At 48.9% G+C, this 14,987-nt stretch overlaps 26 non-coding genes across 26 annotated transcripts; all 26 read right to left on the minus strand.

Moving 5' to 3' along the window:
- Nucleotides 1-558: 558 nt before the first annotated feature.
- On the minus strand, nt 559-677 carry LOC142402484 (5S ribosomal RNA). The gene has a single exon (XR_012773374.1). It is a non-coding gene; the product is annotated as a 5S ribosomal RNA (ribosomal RNA).
- A 364-nt stretch (nt 678-1,041) lies between these two features.
- On the minus strand, nt 1,042-1,231 carry LOC142370006 (U2 spliceosomal RNA). The gene has a single exon (XR_012767766.1). It is a non-coding gene; the product is annotated as a U2 spliceosomal RNA (small nuclear RNA).
- A 305-nt stretch (nt 1,232-1,536) lies between these two features.
- On the minus strand, nt 1,537-1,649 carry LOC142372658 (U5 spliceosomal RNA). Its single transcript, XR_012768292.1, has one exon. It is a non-coding gene; the product is annotated as a U5 spliceosomal RNA (small nuclear RNA).
- Nucleotides 1,650-2,263: 614 nt separating this feature from the next.
- LOC142402541 (5S ribosomal RNA) lies at nt 2,264-2,382 on the minus strand. The gene has a single exon (XR_012773389.1). It is a non-coding gene; the product is annotated as a 5S ribosomal RNA (ribosomal RNA).
- A 364-nt stretch (nt 2,383-2,746) lies between these two features.
- Nucleotides 2,747-2,937, minus strand: LOC142366758 (U2 spliceosomal RNA). The gene has a single exon (XR_012766869.1). It is a non-coding gene; the product is annotated as a U2 spliceosomal RNA (small nuclear RNA).
- A 305-nt stretch (nt 2,938-3,242) lies between these two features.
- LOC142372665 (U5 spliceosomal RNA) lies at nt 3,243-3,355 on the minus strand. The gene has a single exon (XR_012768293.1). It is a non-coding gene; the product is annotated as a U5 spliceosomal RNA (small nuclear RNA).
- A 614-nt stretch (nt 3,356-3,969) lies between these two features.
- LOC142365774 (5S ribosomal RNA) lies at nt 3,970-4,088 on the minus strand. The gene has a single exon (XR_012766647.1). It is a non-coding gene; the product is annotated as a 5S ribosomal RNA (ribosomal RNA).
- A 364-nt stretch (nt 4,089-4,452) lies between these two features.
- Nucleotides 4,453-4,643, minus strand: LOC142368506 (U2 spliceosomal RNA). Its single transcript, XR_012767364.1, has one exon. It is a non-coding gene; the product is annotated as a U2 spliceosomal RNA (small nuclear RNA).
- Nucleotides 4,644-4,948: 305 nt separating this feature from the next.
- On the minus strand, nt 4,949-5,061 carry LOC142372673 (U5 spliceosomal RNA). Its single transcript, XR_012768295.1, has one exon. It is a non-coding gene; the product is annotated as a U5 spliceosomal RNA (small nuclear RNA).
- A 614-nt stretch (nt 5,062-5,675) lies between these two features.
- Nucleotides 5,676-5,794, minus strand: LOC142365822 (5S ribosomal RNA). Its single transcript, XR_012766660.1, has one exon. It is a non-coding gene; the product is annotated as a 5S ribosomal RNA (ribosomal RNA).
- A 364-nt stretch (nt 5,795-6,158) lies between these two features.
- LOC142370012 (U2 spliceosomal RNA) lies at nt 6,159-6,348 on the minus strand. Its single transcript, XR_012767767.1, has one exon. It is a non-coding gene; the product is annotated as a U2 spliceosomal RNA (small nuclear RNA).
- Nucleotides 6,349-6,653: 305 nt separating this feature from the next.
- On the minus strand, nt 6,654-6,766 carry LOC142372679 (U5 spliceosomal RNA). Its single transcript, XR_012768298.1, has one exon. It is a non-coding gene; the product is annotated as a U5 spliceosomal RNA (small nuclear RNA).
- Nucleotides 6,767-7,380: 614 nt separating this feature from the next.
- On the minus strand, nt 7,381-7,499 carry LOC142365886 (5S ribosomal RNA). Its single transcript, XR_012766673.1, has one exon. It is a non-coding gene; the product is annotated as a 5S ribosomal RNA (ribosomal RNA).
- A 364-nt stretch (nt 7,500-7,863) lies between these two features.
- LOC142370019 (U2 spliceosomal RNA) lies at nt 7,864-8,053 on the minus strand. Its single transcript, XR_012767771.1, has one exon. It is a non-coding gene; the product is annotated as a U2 spliceosomal RNA (small nuclear RNA).
- Nucleotides 8,054-8,358: 305 nt separating this feature from the next.
- Nucleotides 8,359-8,471, minus strand: LOC142372687 (U5 spliceosomal RNA). Its single transcript, XR_012768299.1, has one exon. It is a non-coding gene; the product is annotated as a U5 spliceosomal RNA (small nuclear RNA).
- A 614-nt stretch (nt 8,472-9,085) lies between these two features.
- On the minus strand, nt 9,086-9,204 carry LOC142365967 (5S ribosomal RNA). The gene has a single exon (XR_012766687.1). It is a non-coding gene; the product is annotated as a 5S ribosomal RNA (ribosomal RNA).
- A 353-nt stretch (nt 9,205-9,557) lies between these two features.
- Nucleotides 9,558-9,748, minus strand: LOC142368513 (U2 spliceosomal RNA). The gene has a single exon (XR_012767366.1). It is a non-coding gene; the product is annotated as a U2 spliceosomal RNA (small nuclear RNA).
- Nucleotides 9,749-10,053: 305 nt separating this feature from the next.
- On the minus strand, nt 10,054-10,166 carry LOC142372692 (U5 spliceosomal RNA). Its single transcript, XR_012768301.1, has one exon. It is a non-coding gene; the product is annotated as a U5 spliceosomal RNA (small nuclear RNA).
- Nucleotides 10,167-10,780: 614 nt separating this feature from the next.
- On the minus strand, nt 10,781-10,899 carry LOC142366034 (5S ribosomal RNA). The gene has a single exon (XR_012766701.1). It is a non-coding gene; the product is annotated as a 5S ribosomal RNA (ribosomal RNA).
- A 364-nt stretch (nt 10,900-11,263) lies between these two features.
- LOC142368693 (U2 spliceosomal RNA) lies at nt 11,264-11,454 on the minus strand. Its single transcript, XR_012767409.1, has one exon. It is a non-coding gene; the product is annotated as a U2 spliceosomal RNA (small nuclear RNA).
- A 305-nt stretch (nt 11,455-11,759) lies between these two features.
- LOC142372698 (U5 spliceosomal RNA) lies at nt 11,760-11,872 on the minus strand. Its single transcript, XR_012768302.1, has one exon. It is a non-coding gene; the product is annotated as a U5 spliceosomal RNA (small nuclear RNA).
- A 614-nt stretch (nt 11,873-12,486) lies between these two features.
- LOC142366088 (5S ribosomal RNA) lies at nt 12,487-12,605 on the minus strand. The gene has a single exon (XR_012766714.1). It is a non-coding gene; the product is annotated as a 5S ribosomal RNA (ribosomal RNA).
- A 353-nt stretch (nt 12,606-12,958) lies between these two features.
- On the minus strand, nt 12,959-13,149 carry LOC142368521 (U2 spliceosomal RNA). The gene has a single exon (XR_012767367.1). It is a non-coding gene; the product is annotated as a U2 spliceosomal RNA (small nuclear RNA).
- A 305-nt stretch (nt 13,150-13,454) lies between these two features.
- Nucleotides 13,455-13,567, minus strand: LOC142370797 (U5 spliceosomal RNA). Its single transcript, XR_012767886.1, has one exon. It is a non-coding gene; the product is annotated as a U5 spliceosomal RNA (small nuclear RNA).
- Nucleotides 13,568-14,186: 619 nt separating this feature from the next.
- LOC142366155 (5S ribosomal RNA) lies at nt 14,187-14,305 on the minus strand. The gene has a single exon (XR_012766729.1). It is a non-coding gene; the product is annotated as a 5S ribosomal RNA (ribosomal RNA).
- A 353-nt stretch (nt 14,306-14,658) lies between these two features.
- LOC142368527 (U2 spliceosomal RNA) lies at nt 14,659-14,849 on the minus strand. Its single transcript, XR_012767369.1, has one exon. It is a non-coding gene; the product is annotated as a U2 spliceosomal RNA (small nuclear RNA).
- Between the last annotated feature and the right edge of the window lie 138 nt (nt 14,850-14,987).

The raw sequence follows: 14,987 nt of genomic DNA on the forward strand, positions 1-14,987 counted from the left end.
CACGGTGAGCTTTGCTTGGTTGAGACGCTGGCTCCTCGGCCGACCAGGTAGGAACAATCGGGCCCTATTCAATGGCTGCTTTGTCTTTTACTCTGTGCAAAAGACTAGGGGTCTTGAGGCTTTGTTCTGACCGCTCATTGGGTGTAGAGGTTTTTTTCAAGCAATTCTCCCAGTCGGCCCAATCCCAGAGCCATCTCAAAGTGGAGTTCACTTTCACTCTCTTTTCGCAGACTAAAAGCCAGAGTTTTATCTCAGAAGCTAAGCAGAGTCGGGCCTGGTTAGTACTTGGATGGGGAGACCGCCTGGGAATACCAGGTGCTGTAAGCCTTTTGGCTTCTCCAGGCGCATGCAGTTTGACTGCGTCAAATGCAAAGGCAGTCCCTGTTTGACTTTTTGGAACTGCTCCTTTGTCAGGACAAAGTTAAATGTATGAGGATCAAAGGCAACCATGACCTGGGACACCTTAGCAGATCCAGGATCAGCAAGATGGATCACAGGGTGATCAACAGATGTTTCAACAAAAGACATGCAGAGAGAAGAGAAGAGAAGAGAGAAAAATGCTTACAGCACCTGGTATTCCCAAGCGGTCTCCCATCCAAGTACTAACCAGGCCCGACCCTGCTTGGCTTCCGAGTTCGGACGAGATCGGGCGTGTTCAGGGCGGTGTGGCCGTAAGCCACAGTCCCCGTGACAAATATGTGTTACATAGGTGCTGGAACCATACGTTGCCCCTATTTTACCAGAGAGTTGGCTTGAGAGGCTGATGTTGAGCCTGCACGTCGACTTCCCTGATGTGATTGTTCTCTGCAGCTGAAAATGGGACTCTCAGATAACTTAGTGTGTGTCTGTCAAGTTTCTCTGTTCTCTGTGTGTAGTTTGGTGTTCATGGTCATACAGAGAAACCAGGGAAGCTCAATCCCACGACGTGCTCATAAACTGCGTCTTTTCTAAAGATTATAGTTCCATTTTAGAAGTCAGAATACAATGGCTCCCTGAAACTACCACCATGTACCGCTGGTTTTGTTATTTCACAAGAGTTGGGAAGAGTGCACCGTTCCCGGCGGCACTGCAGTACCGGGTCGATGCGTGGAGTGAACGAGCAAGCCCCTTTTTCAACCCCTGTGCCTAAAAATCCATTTAATATGTAGTCCTCATATAGAGGACGTATCAGATATTAAACTGATAAGAACAGATACTACACTTGATCTTAGCCAAAAGGCCGAGAAGCGATAACCCTCCACTGTTTCACGTCCGAGAGCCCTTCCTGGCACAATGCGCACTTGTGGCGGTGCTCTTTTTTTGCCTACAAAGCGTCACTTTGCACCTCCGCCCACCCGCTGCAGTGAGCACTCTTCAGCCGTTTCAGATGGTACAACTTTGCACTCCCGCCCGCTCCACTGAGCACCGTTCAAACAACAACAATTTAGCGCTCCAGGCTTTGAACATGGGCACGGTCTCAAGAAATAAGGTGACTCTACTCCGAGAAGTCACTTGGCACAGCAAGAAGATTTCCTTTGCACAGACAGAATGGGCTTCACCCGCAAAGGTAAAGCCTTCCAAAAATAGAAACAACTCATTAATGCTGCTCTCCACGGAAGTCTTTAGTAAAAGGCGAAAGACTTGTACGTTATGAAGAGAAACCAGAGTACGAGTATTTGACACTGCGGGAGCAGTGCATCAGGCTAGTTGGCATAGCCACCTTCCCCACGGTGAGCTTTGCTTGGTTGAGACGCTGGCTCCTCGGCCGACCAGGTAGGAACAATCGGGCCCTATTCAATGGCTGCTTTGTCTTTTACTCTGTGCAAAAGACTAGGGGTCTTGAGGCTTTGTTCTGACCGCTCATTGGGTGTAGAGGTTTTTTTCAAGCAATTCTCCCAGTCGGCCCAATCCCAGAGCCATCTCAAAGTGGAGTTCACTTTCACTCTCTTTTCGCAGACTAAAAGCCAGAGTTTTATCTCAGAAGCTAAGCAGAATCGGGCCTGGTTAGTACTTGGATGGGGAGACCGCCTGGGAATACCAGGTGCTGTAAGCCTTTTGGCTTCTCCAGGCGCATGCAGTTTGACTGCGTCAAATGCAAAGGCAGTCCCTGTTTGACTTTTTGGAACTGCTCCTTTGTCAGGACAAAGTTAAATGTATGAGGATCAAAGGCAACCATGACCTGGGACACCTTAGCAGATCCAGGATCAGCAAGATGGATCACAGGGTGATCAACAGATGTTTCAACAAAAGACATGCAGAGAGAAGAGAAGACAAGAGAGAAAAATGCTTACAGCACCTGGTATTCCCAAGCGGTCTCCCATCCAAGTACTAACCAGGCCCGACCCTGCTTGGCTTCCGAGTTCGGACGAGATCGGGCGTGTTCAGGGCGGTGTGGCCGTAAGCCACAGTCCCCGTGACAAATATGTGTTACATAGGTGCTGTTACCATACGTTGCCCCTATTTTACCAGAGAGTTGGCTTGAGAGGCTGATGTTGAGCCTGCACGTCGACTTCCCTGATGTGATTGTTCTCTGCAGCTGAAAATGGGACTCTCAGATAACTTAGTGTGTGTCTGTCAAGCTCCTCTGTTCTCTGTGTGTAGTTTGGTGTTCATGGTCATACAGAGAAACCAGGGAAGCTCAATCCCACGACGTGCTCATAAACTGCGTCTTTTCTAAAGATTATAGTTCCATTTTAGAAGTCAGAATACAATGGCCCCCTGAAACTACCACCATGTACCGCTGGTTTTGTTATTTCACAAGAGTTGGGAAGAGTGCACCGTTCCCGGCGGCACTGCAGTACCGGGTCGATGCGTGGAGTGAACGGAGCAAGCCCCTTTTTCAACTCCTGTGCCTAAAAATCCATTTAATATGTAGTCCTCATATAGAGGACGTATCAGATATTAAACTGATAAGAACAGATACTACACTTGATCTTAGCCAAAAGGCCGAGAAGCGATAACCCTCCACTGTTTCACATCCGAGAGCCCTTCCTGGCACAATGCGCACTTGTGGCGGTGCTCTTTTTTTGCCTACAAAGCGTCACTTTGCACCTCCGCCCACCCGCTGCAGTGAGCACTCTTCAGCCGTTTCAGATGGTACAACTTTGCACTCCCGCCCGCTCCACTGAGCACCGTTCAAACAACAACAATTTAGCGCTCCAGGCTTTGAACATGGGCACGGTCTCAAGAAATAAGGTGACTCTACTCCGAGAAGTCACTTGGCACAGCAAGAAGATTTCCTTTACACAGACAGAATGGGCTTCACCCGCAAAGGTAAAGCCTTCCAAAAATAGAAACAACTCATTAATGCTGCTCTCCACGGAAGTCTTTAGTAAAAGGCGAAAGACTTGTACGTTATGAAGAGAAACCAGAGTACGAGTATTTGACACTGCGGGAGCAGTGCATCAGGCTAGTTGGCATAGCCACCTTCCCCACGGTGAGCTTTGCTTGGTTGAGACGCTGGCTCCTCGGCCGACCAGGTAGGAACAATCGGGCCCTATTCAATGGCTGCTTTGTCTTTTACTCTGTGCAAAAGACTAGGGGTCTTGAGGCTTTGTTCTGACCGCTCATTGGGTGTAGAGGTTTTTTTCAAGCAATTCTCCCAGTCGGCCCAATCCCAGAGCCATCTCAAAGTGGAGTTCACTTTCACTCTCTTTTCGCAGACTAAAAGCCAGAGTTTTATCTCAGAAGCTAAGCAGAGTCGGGCCTGGTTAGTACTTGGATGGGGAGACCGCCTGGGAATACCAGGTGCTGTAAGCCTTTTGGCTTCTCCAGGCGCATGCAGTTTGACTGCGTCAAATGCAAAGGCAGTCCCTGTTTGACTTTTTGGAACTGCTCCTTTGTCAGGACAAAGTTAAATGTATGAGGATCAAAGGCAACCATGACCTGGGACACCTTAGCAGATCCAGGATCAGCAAGATGGATCACAGGGTGATCAACAGATGTTTCAACAAAAGACATGCAGAGAGAAGAGAAGACAAGAGAGAAAAATGCTTACAGCACCTGGTATTCCCAAGCGGTCTCCCATCCAAGTACTAACCAGGCCCGACCCTGCTTGGCTTCCGAGTTCGGACGAGATCGGGCGTGTTCAGGGCGGTGTGGCCGTAAGCCACAGTCCCCGTGACAAATATGTGTTACATAGGTGCTGGAACCATACGTTGCCCCTATTTTACCAGAGAGTTGGCTTGAGAGGCTGATGTTGAGCCTGCACGTCGACTTCCCTGATGTGATTGTTCTCTGCAGCTGAAAATGGGACTCTCAGATAACTTAGTGTGTGTCTGTCAAGCTCCTCTGTTCTCTGTGTGTAGTTTGGTGTTCATGGTCATACAGAGAAACCAGGGAAGCTCAATCCCACGACGTGCTCATAAACTGCGTCTTTTCTAAAGATTATAGTTCCATTTTAGAAGTCAGAATACAATGGCTCCCTGAAACTACCACCATGTACCGCTGGTTTTGTTATTTCACAAGAGTTGGGAAGAGTGCACCGTTCCCGGCGGCACTGCAGTACCGGGTCGATGCGTGGAGTGAACGGAGCAAGCCCCTTTTTCAACCCCTGTGCCTAAAAATCCATTTAATACGTAGTCCTCATATAGAGGACGTATCAGATATTAAACTGATAAGAACAGATACTACACTTGATCTTAGCCAAAAGGCCGAGAAGCGATAACCCTCCACTGTTTCACGTCCGAGAGCCCTTCCTGGCACAATGCGCACTTGTGGCGGTGCTCTTTTTTTGCCTACAAAGCGTCACTTTGCAACTCCGCCCACCCGCTGCAGTGAGCACTCTTCAGCCATTTCAGATGGTACAACTTTGCACTCCCGCCCGCTCCACTGAGCACCGTTCAAACAACAACAATTTAGCGCTCCAGGCTTTGAACATGGGCACGGTCTCAAGAAATAAGGTGACTCTACTCCGAGAAGTCACTTGGCACAGCAAGAAGATTTCCTTTGCACAGACAGAATGGGCTTCACCCGCAAAGGTAAAGCCTTCCAAAAATAGAAACAACTCATTAATGCTGCTCTCCACGGAAGTCTTTAGTAAAAGGCGAAAGACTTGTACGTTATGAAGAGAAACCAGAGTACGAGTATTTGACACTGCGGGAGCAGTGCATCAGGCTAGTTGGCATAGCCACCTTCCCCACGGTGAGCTTTGCTTGGTTGAGACGCTGGCTCCTCGGCCGACCAGGTAGGAACAATCGGGCCCTATTCAATGGCTGCTTTGTCTTTTACTCTGTGCAAAAGACTAGGGGTCTTGAGGCTTTGTTCTGACCGCTCATTGGGTGTAGAGGTTTTTTTCAAGCAATTCTCCCAGTCGGCCCAATCCCAGAGCCATCTCAAAGTGGAGTTCACTTTCACTCTCTTTTCGCAGACTAAAAGCCAGAGTTTTATCTCAGAAGCTAAGCAGAGTCGGGCCTGGTTAGTACTTGGATGGGGAGACCGCCTGGGAATACCAGGTGCTGTAAGCCTTTTGGCTTCTCCAGGCGCATGCAGTTTGACTGCGTCAAATGCAAAGGCAGTCCCTGTTTGACTTTTTGGAACTGCTCCTTTGTCAGGACAAAGTTAAATGTATGAGGATCAAAGGCAACCATGACCTGGGACACCTTAGCAGATCCAGGATCAGCAAGATGGATCACAGGGTGATCAACAGATGTTTCAACAAAAGACATGCAGAGAGAAGAGAAGACAAGAGAGAAAAATGCTTACAGCACCTGGTATTCCCAAGCGGTCTCCCATCCAAGTACTAACCAGGCCCGACCCTGCTTGGCTTCCGAGTTCGGACGAGATCGGGCGTGTTCAGGGCGGTGTGGCCGTAAGCCACAGTCCCCGTGACAAATATGTGTTACATAGGTGCTGGAACCATACGTTGCCCCTATTTTACCAGAGAGTTGGCTTGAGAGGCTGATGTTGAGCCTGCACGTCGACTTCCCTGATGTGATTGTTCTCTGCAGCTGAAAATGGGACTCTCAGATAACTTAGTGTGTGTCTGTCAAGTTTCTCTGTTCTCTGTGTGTAGTTTGGTGTTCATGGTCATACAGAGAAACCAGGGAAGCTCAATCCCACGACGTGCTCATAAACTGCGTCTTTTCTAAAGATTATAGTTCCATTTTAGAAGTCAGAATACAATGGCTCCCTGAAACTACCACCATGTACCGCTGGTTTTGTTATTTCACAAGAGTTGGGAAGAGTGCACCGTTCCCGGCGGCACTGCAGTACCGGGTCGATGCGTGGAGTGAACGAGCAAGCCCCTTTTTCAACCCCTGTGCCTAAAAATCCATTTAATATGTAGTCCTCATATAGAGGACGTATCAGATATTAAACTGATAAGAACAGATACTACACTTGATCTTAGCCAAAAGGCCGAGAAGCGATAACCCTCCACTGTTTCACGTCCGAGAGCCCTACTTGGCACAATGCGCACTTGTGGCGGTGCTCTTTTGTTGCCTACAAAGCGTCACTTTGCACCTCCGCCCACCCGCTGCAGTGAGCACTCTTCAGCCGTTTCAGATGGTACAACTTTGCACTCCCGCCCGCTCCACTGAGCACCGTTCAAACAACAACAATTTAGCGCTCCAGGCTTTGAACATGGGCACGGTCTCAAGAAATAAGGTGACTCTACTCCGAGAAGTCACTTGGCACAGCAAGAAGATTTCCTTTGCACAGACAGAATGGGCTTCACCCGCAAAGGTAAAGCCTTCCAAAAATAGAAACAACTCATTAATGCTGCTCTCCACGGAAGTCTTTAGTAAAAGGCGAAAGACTTGTACGTTATGAAGAGAAACCAGAGTACGAGTATTTGACACTGCGGGAGCAGTGCATCAGGCTAGTTGGCATAGCCACCTTCCCCACGGTGAGCTTTGCTTGGTTGAGACGCTGGCTCCTCGGCCGACCAGGTAGGAACAATCGGGCCCTATTCAATGGCTGCTTTGTCTTTTACTCTGTGCAAAAGACTAGGGGTCTTGAGGCTTTGTTCTGACCGCTCATTGGGTGTAGAGGTTTTTTTCAAGCAATTCTCCCAGTCGGCCCAATCCCAGAGCCATCTCAAAGTGGAGTTCACTTTCACTCTCTTTTCGCAGACTAAAAGCCAGAGTTTTATCTCAGAAGCTAAGCAGAGTCGGGCCTGGTTAGTACTTGGATGGGGAGACCGCCTGGGAATACCAGGTGCTGTAAGCCTTTTGGCTTCTCCAGGCGCATGCAGTTTGACTGCGTCAAATGCAAAGGCAGTCCCTGTTTGACTTTTTGGAACTGCTCCTTTGTCAGGACAAAGTTAAATGTATGAGGATCAAAGGCAACCATGACCTGGGACACCTTAGCAGATCCAGGATCAGCAAGATGGATCACAGGGTGATCAACAGATGTTTCAACAAAAGACATGCAGAGAGAAGAGAAGACAAGAGAGAAAAATGCTTACAGCACCTGGTATTCCCAAGCGGTCTCCCATCCAAGTACTAACCAGGCCCGACCCTGCTTGGCTTCCGAGTTCGGACGAGATCGGGCGTGTTCAGGGCGGTGTGGCCGTAAGCCACAGTCCCCGTGACAAATATGTGTTACATAGGTGCTGGAACCATACGTTGCCCCTATTTTACCAGAGAGTTGGCTTGAGAGGCTGATGTTGAGCCTGCACGTCGACTTCCCTGATGTGATTGTTCTCTGCAGCTGAAAATGGGACTCTCAGATAACTTAGTGTGTGTCTGTCAAGTTTCTCTGTTCTCTGTGTGTAGTTTGGTGTTCATGGTCATACAGAGAAACCAGGGAAGCTCAATCCCACGACGTGCTCATAAACTGCGTCTTTTCTAAAGATTATAGTTCCATTTTAGAAGTCAGAATACAATGGCTCCCTGAAACTACCACCATGTACCGCTGGTTTTGTTATTTCACAAGAGTTGGGAAGAGTGCACCGTTCCCGGCGGCACTGCAGTACCGGGTCGATGCGTGGAGTGAACGAGCAAGCCCCTTTTTCAACCCCTGTGCCTAAAAATCCATTTAATATGTAGTCCTCATATAGAGGACGTATCAGATATTAAACTGATAAGAACAGATACTACACTTGATCTTAGCCAAAAGGCCGAGAAGCGATAACCCTCCACTGTTTCACGTCCGAGAGCCCTTCCTGGCACAATGCGCACTTGTGGCGGTGCTCTTTTTTTGCCTACAAAGCGTCACTTTGCACCTCCGCCCACCCGCTGCAGTGAGCACTCTTCAGCCGTTTCAGATGGTACAACTTTGCACTCCCGCCCGCTCCACTGAGCACCGTTCAAACAACAACAATTTAGCGCTCCAGGCTTTGAACATGGGCACGGTCTCAAGAAATAAGGTGACTCTACTCCGAGAAGTCACTTGGCACAGCAAGAAGATTTCCTTTGCACAGACAGAATGGGCTTCACCCGCAAAGGTAAAGCCTTCCAAAAATAGAAACAACTCATTAATGCTGCTCTCCACGGAAGTCTTTAGTAAAAGGCGAAAGACTTGTACGTTATGAAGAGAAACCAGAGTACGAGTATTTGACACTGCGGGAGCAGTGCATCAGGCTAGTTGGCATAGCCACCTTCCCCACGGTGAGCTTTGCTTGGTTGAGACGCTGGCTCCTCGGCCGACCAGGTAGGAACAATCGGGCCCTATTCAATGGCTGCTTTGTCTTTTACTCTGTGCAAAAGACTAGGGGTCTTGAGGCTTTGTTCTGACCGCTCATTGGGTGTAGAGGTTTTTTTCAAGCAATTCTCCCAGTCGGCCCAATCCCAGAGCCATCTCAAAGTGGAGTTCACTTTCACTCTCTTTTCGCAGACTAAAAGCCAGAGTTTTATCTCAGAAGCTAAGCAGAGTCGGGCCTGGTTAGTACTTGGATGGGGAGACCGCCTGGGAATACCAGGTGCTGTAAGCCTTTTGGCTTCTCCAGGCGCATGCAGTTTGACTGCGTCAAATGCAAAGGCAGTCCCTGTTTGACTTTTTGGAACTGCTCCTTTGTCAGGACAAAGTTAAATGTATGAGGATCAAAGGCAACCATGACCTGGGACACCTTAGCAGATCCAGGATCAGCAAGATGGATCACAGGGTGATCAACAGATGTTTCAACAAAAGACATGCAGAGAGAAGAGAAGACAAGAGAGAAAAATGCTTACAGCACCTGGTATTCCCAAGCGGTCTCCCATCCAAGTACTAACCAGGCCCGACCCTGCTTGGCTTCCGAGTTCGGACGAGATCGGGCGTGTTCAGGGCGGTGTGGCCGTAAGCCACAGTCCCCGTGACAAATATGTGTTACATAGGTGCTGGAACCATACGTTGCCCCTATTTTACCAGAGAGTTGGCTTGAGAGGCTGATGTTGAGCCTGCACGTCGACTTCCCTGATGTGATTGTTCTCTGCAGCTGAAAATGGGACTCTCAGATAACTTAGTGTGTGTCTGTCAAGCTCCTCTGTTCTCTGTGTGTAGTTTGGTGTTCATGGTCATACAGAGAAACCAGGGAAGCTCAATCCCACGACGTGCGTCTTTTCTAAAGATTATAGTTCCATTTTAGAAGTCAGAATACAATGGCTCCCTGAAACTACCACCATGTACCGCTGGTTTTGTTATTTCACAAGAGTTGGGAAGAGTGCACCGTTCCCGGCGGCACTGCAGTACCGGGTCGATGCGTGGAGTGAACGGAGCAAGCCCCTTTTTCAACCCCTGTGCCTAAAAATCCATTTAATACGTAGTCCTCATATAGAGGACGTATCAGATATTAAACTGATAAGAACAGATACTACACTTGATCTTAGCCAAAAGGCCGAGAAGCGATAACCCTCCACTGTTTCACGTCCGAGAGCCCTTCCTGGCACAATGCGCACTTGTGGCGGTGCTCTTTTGTTGCCTACAAAGCGTCACTTTGCACCTCCGCCCACCCGCTGCAGTGAGCACTCTTCAGCCGTTTCAGATGGTACAACTTTGCACTCCCGCCCGCTCCACTGAGCACCGTTCAAACAACAACAATTTAGCGCTCCAGGCTTTGAACATGGGCACGGTCTCAAGAAATAAGGTGACTCTACTCCGAGAAGTCACTTGGCACAGCAAGAAGATTTCCTTTGCACAGACAGAATGGGCTTCACCCGCAAAGGTAAAGCCTTCCAAAAATAGAAACAACTCATTAATGCTGCTCTCCACGGAAGTCTTTAGTAAAAGGCGAAAGACTTGTACGTTATGAAGAGAAACCAGAGTACGAGTATTTGACACTGCGGGAGCAGTGCATCAGGCTAGTTGGCATAGCCACCTTCCCCACGGTGAGCTTTGCTTGGTTGAGACGCTGGCTCCTCGGCCGACCAGGTAGGAACAATCGGGCCCTATTCAATGGCTGCTTTGTCTTTTACTCTGTGCAAAAGACTAGGGGTCTTGAGGCTTTGTTCTGACCGCTCATTGGGTGTAGAGGTTTTTTTCAAGCAATTCTCCCAGTCGGCCCAATCCCAGAGCCATCTCAAAGTGGAGTTCACTTTCACTCTCTTTTCGCAGACTAAAAGCCAGAGTTTTATCTCAGAAGCTAAGCAGAGTCGGGCCTGGTTAGTACTTGGATGGGGAGACCGCCTGGGAATACCAGGTGCTGTAAGCCTTTTGGCTTCTCCAGGCGCATGCAGTTTGACTGCGTCAAATGCAAAGGCAGTCCCTGTTTGACTTTTTGGAACTGCTCCTTTGTCAGGACAAAGTTAAATGTATGAGGATCAAAGGCAACCATGACCTGGGACACCTTGGCAGATCCAGGATCAGCAAGATGGATCACAGGGTGATCAACAGATGTTTCAACAAAAGACATGCAGAGAGAAGAGAAGACAAGAGAGAAAAATGCTTACAGCACCTGGTATTCCCAAGCGGTCTCCCATCCAAGTACTAACCAGGCCCGACCCTGCTTGGCTTCCGAGTTCGGACGAGATCGGGCGTGTTCAGGGCGGTGTGGCCGTAAGCCACAGTCCCCGTGACAAATATGTGTTACATAGGTGCTGGAACCATACGTTGCCCCTATTTTACCAGAGAGTTGGCTTGAGAGGCTGATGTTGAGCCTGCACGTCGACTTCCCTGATGTGATTGTTCTCTGCAGCTGAAAATGGGACTCTCAGATAACTTAGTGTGTGTCTGTCAAGCTCCTCTGTTCTCTGTGTGTAGTTTGGTGTTCATGGTCATACAGAGAAACCAGGGAAGCTCAATCCCACGACGTGCTCATAAACTGCGTCTTTTCTAAAGATTATAGTTCCATTTTAGAAGTCAGAATACAATGGCTCCCTGAAACTACCACCATGTACCGCTGGTTTTGTTATTTCACAAGAGTTGGGAAGAGTGCACCGTTCCCGGCGGCACTGCAGTACCGGGTCGATGCGTGGAGTGAACGGAGCAAGCCCCTTTTTCAACCCCTGTGCCTAAAAATCCATTTAACACGTAGTCCTCATATAGAGGACGTATCAGATATTAAACTGATAAGAACAGATACTACACTTGATCTTAGCCAAAAGGCCGAGAAGCGATAACCCTCCACTGTTTCACGTCCGAGAGCCCTTCCTGGCACAATGCGCACTTGTGGCGGTGCTCTTTTTTTGCCTACAAAGCGTCACTTTGCACCTCCGCCCACCCGCTGCAGTGAGCACTCTTCAGCCGTTTCAGATGGTACAACTTTGCACTCCCGCCCGCTCCACTGAGCACCGTTCAAACAACAACAATTTAGCGCTCCAGGCTTTGAACATGGGCACGGTCTCAAGAAATAAGGTGACTCTACTCCGAGAAGTCACTTGGCACAGCAAGAAGATTTCCTTTGCACAGACAGAATGGGCTTCACCCGCAAAGGTAAAGCCTTCCAAAAATAGAAACAACTCATTAATGCTGCTCTCCACGGAAGTCTTTAGTAAAAGGCGAAAGACTTGTACGTTATGAAGAGAAACCAGAGTACGAGTATTTGACACTGCGGGAGCAGTGCATCAGGCTAGTTGGCATAGCCACCTTCCCCACGGTGAGCTTTGCTTGGTTGAGACGCTGGCTCCTCGGCCGACCAGGTAGGAACAATCGGGCCCTATTCAATGGCTGCTTTGTCTTTTACTCTGTGCAAAAGACTAGGGGTCTTGAGGCTTTGTTCTGACCGCTCATTGGGTGTAGAGGTTTTTTTCAAGCAATTCTCCCAGTCGGCCCAATCCCAGAGCCATCTCAAAGTGGAGTTCACTTTCACTCTCTTTTCGCAGACTAAAAGCCAGAGTTTTATCTCAGAAGCTAAGCAGAGTCGGGCCTGGTTAGTACTTGGATGGGGAGACCGCCTGGGAATACCAGGTGCTGTAAGCCTTTTGGCTTCTCCAGGCGCATGCAGTTTGACTGCGTCAAATGCAAAGGCAGTCCCTGTTTGACTTTTTGGAACTGCTCCTTTGTCAGGACAAAGTTAAATGTATGAGGATCAAAGGCAACCATGACCTGGGACACCTTAGCAGATCCAGGATCAGCAAGATGGATCACAGGGTGATCAACAGATGTTTCAACAAAAGACATGCAGAGAGAAGAGAAGAGAAGAGAGAAAAATGCTTACAGCACCTGGTATTCCCAAGCGGTCTCCCATCCAAGTACTAACCAGGCCCGACCCTGCTTGGCTTCCGAGTTCGGACGAGATCGGGCGTGTTCAGGGCGGTGTGGCCGTAAGCCACAGTCCCCGTGACAAATATGTGTTACATAGGTGCTGGAACCATACGTTGCCCCTATTTTACCAGAGAGTTGGCTTGAGAGGCTGATGTTGTGCCTGCACGTCGACTTCCCTGATGTGATTGTTCTCTGCAGCTGAAAATGGGACTCTCAGATAACTTAGTGTGTGTCTGTCAAGCTCCTCTGTTCTCTGTGTGTAGTTTGGTGTTCATGGTCATACAGAGAAACCAGGGAAGCTCAATCCCACGACGTGCGTCTTTTCTAAAGATTATAGTTCCATTTTAGAAGTCAGAATACAATGGCTCCCTGAAACTACCACCATGTACCGCTGGTTTTGTTATTTCACAAGAGTTGGGAAGAGTGCACCGTTCCCGGCGGCACTGCAGTACCGGGTCGATGCGTGGAGTGAACGGAGCAAGCCCCTTTTTCAACCCCTGTGCCTAAAAATCCATTTAATACGTAGTCCTCATATAGAGGACGTATCAGATATTAAACTGATAAGAACAGATACTACACTTGATCTTAGCCAAAAGGCCGAGAAGCGATAACCCTCCACTGTTTCACGTCCGAGAGCCCTTCCTGGCACAATGCGCACTTGTGGCGGTGCTCTTTTGTTGCCTACAAAGCGTCACTTTGCACCTCCGCCCACCCGCTGCAGTGAGCACTCTTCAGCCGTTTCAGATGGTACAACTTTGCACTCCCGCCCGCTCCACTGAGCACCGTTCAAACAACAACAATTTAGCGCTCCAGGCTTTGAACATGGGCACGGTCTCAAGAAATAAGGTGACTCTACTCCGAGAAGTCACTTGGCACAGCAAGAAGATTTCCTTTGCACAGACAGAATGGGCTTCACCCGCAAAGGTAAAGCCTTCCAAAAATAGAAACAACTCATTAATGTTGCTCTCCACGGAAGTCTTTAGTAAAAGGCGAAAGACTTGTACGTTATGAAGAGAAACCAGAGTACGAGTATTTGACACTGCGGGAGCAGTGCATCAGGCTAGTTGGCATAGCCACCTTCCCCACGGTGAGCTTTGCTTGGTTGAGACGCTGGCTCCTCGGCCGACCAGGTAGGAACAATCGGGCCCTATTCAATGGCTGCTTTGTCTTTTACTCTGTGCAAAAGACTAGGGGTCTTGAGGCTTTGTTCTGACCGCTCATTGGGTGTAGAGGTTTTTTTCAAGCAATTCTCCCAGTCGGCCCAATCCCAGAGCCATCTCAAAGTGGAGTTCACTTTCACTCTCTTTTCGCAGACTAAAAGCCAGAGTTTTATCTCAGAAGCTAAGCAGAGTCGGGCCTGGTTAGTACTTGGATGGGGAGACCGCCTGGGAATACCAGGTGCTGTAAGCCTTTTGGCTTCTCCAGGCGCATGCAGTTTGACTGCGTCAAATGCAAAGGCAGTCCCTGTTTGACTTTTTGGAACTGCTCCTTTGTCAGGACAAAGTTAAATGTATGAGGATCAAAGGCAACCATGACCTGGGACACCTTAGCAGATCCAGGATCAGCAAGATGGATCACAGGGTGATCAACAGATGTTTCAACAAAAGACATGCAGAGAGAAGAGAAGAGAAGAGAAGAGAGAAAAATGCTTACAGCACCTGGTATTCCCAAGCGGTCTCCCATCCAAGTACTAACCAGGCCCGACCCTGCTTGGCTTCCGAGTTCGGACGAGATCGGGCGTGTTCAGGGCGGTGTGGCCGTAAGCCACAGTCCCCGTGACAAATATGTGTTACATAGGTGCTGGAACCATACGTTGCCCCTATTTTACCAGAGAGTTGGCTTGAGAGGCTGATGTTGAGCCTGCACGTCGACTTCCCTGATGTGATTGTTCTCTGCAGCTGAAAATGGGACTCTCAGATAACTTAGTGTGTGTCTGTCAAGCTCCTCTGTTCTCTGTGTGTAGTTTGGTGTTCATGGTCATACAGAGAAACCAGGGAAGCTCAATCCCACGACGTGCGTCTTTTCTAAAGATTATAGTTCCATTTTAGAAGTCAGAATACAATGGCTCCCTGAAACTACCACCATGTACCGCTGGTTTTGTTATTTCACAAGAGTTGGGAAGAGTGCACCGTTCCCGGCGGCACTGCAGTACCGGGTCGATGCGTGGAGTGAACGGAGCAAGCCCCTTTTTCAACCCCTGTGCCTAAAAATCCATTTAATACGTAGTCCTCATATAGAGGACGTATCAGATATTAAACTGATAAGAACAGATACTACACTTGATCTTAGCCAAAAGGCCGAGAAGCGATAACCCTCCACTGTTTCACGTCCGAGAGCCCTTCCTGGCACAATGCGCACTTGTGGCGGTGCTCTTTTGTTGCCTACAAAGCGTCACTTTGCACCTCCGCCCACCCGCTGCAGTGAGCACTCTTCAGCCGTTTCAGATG

Source organism: Odontesthes bonariensis, chromosome 2 (assembly GCF_027942865.1).
Source record: "Odontesthes bonariensis isolate fOdoBon6 chromosome 2, fOdoBon6.hap1, whole genome shotgun sequence".
Taxonomy (NCBI): Eukaryota; Metazoa; Chordata; class Actinopteri; order Atheriniformes; family Atherinopsidae; genus Odontesthes; species Odontesthes bonariensis.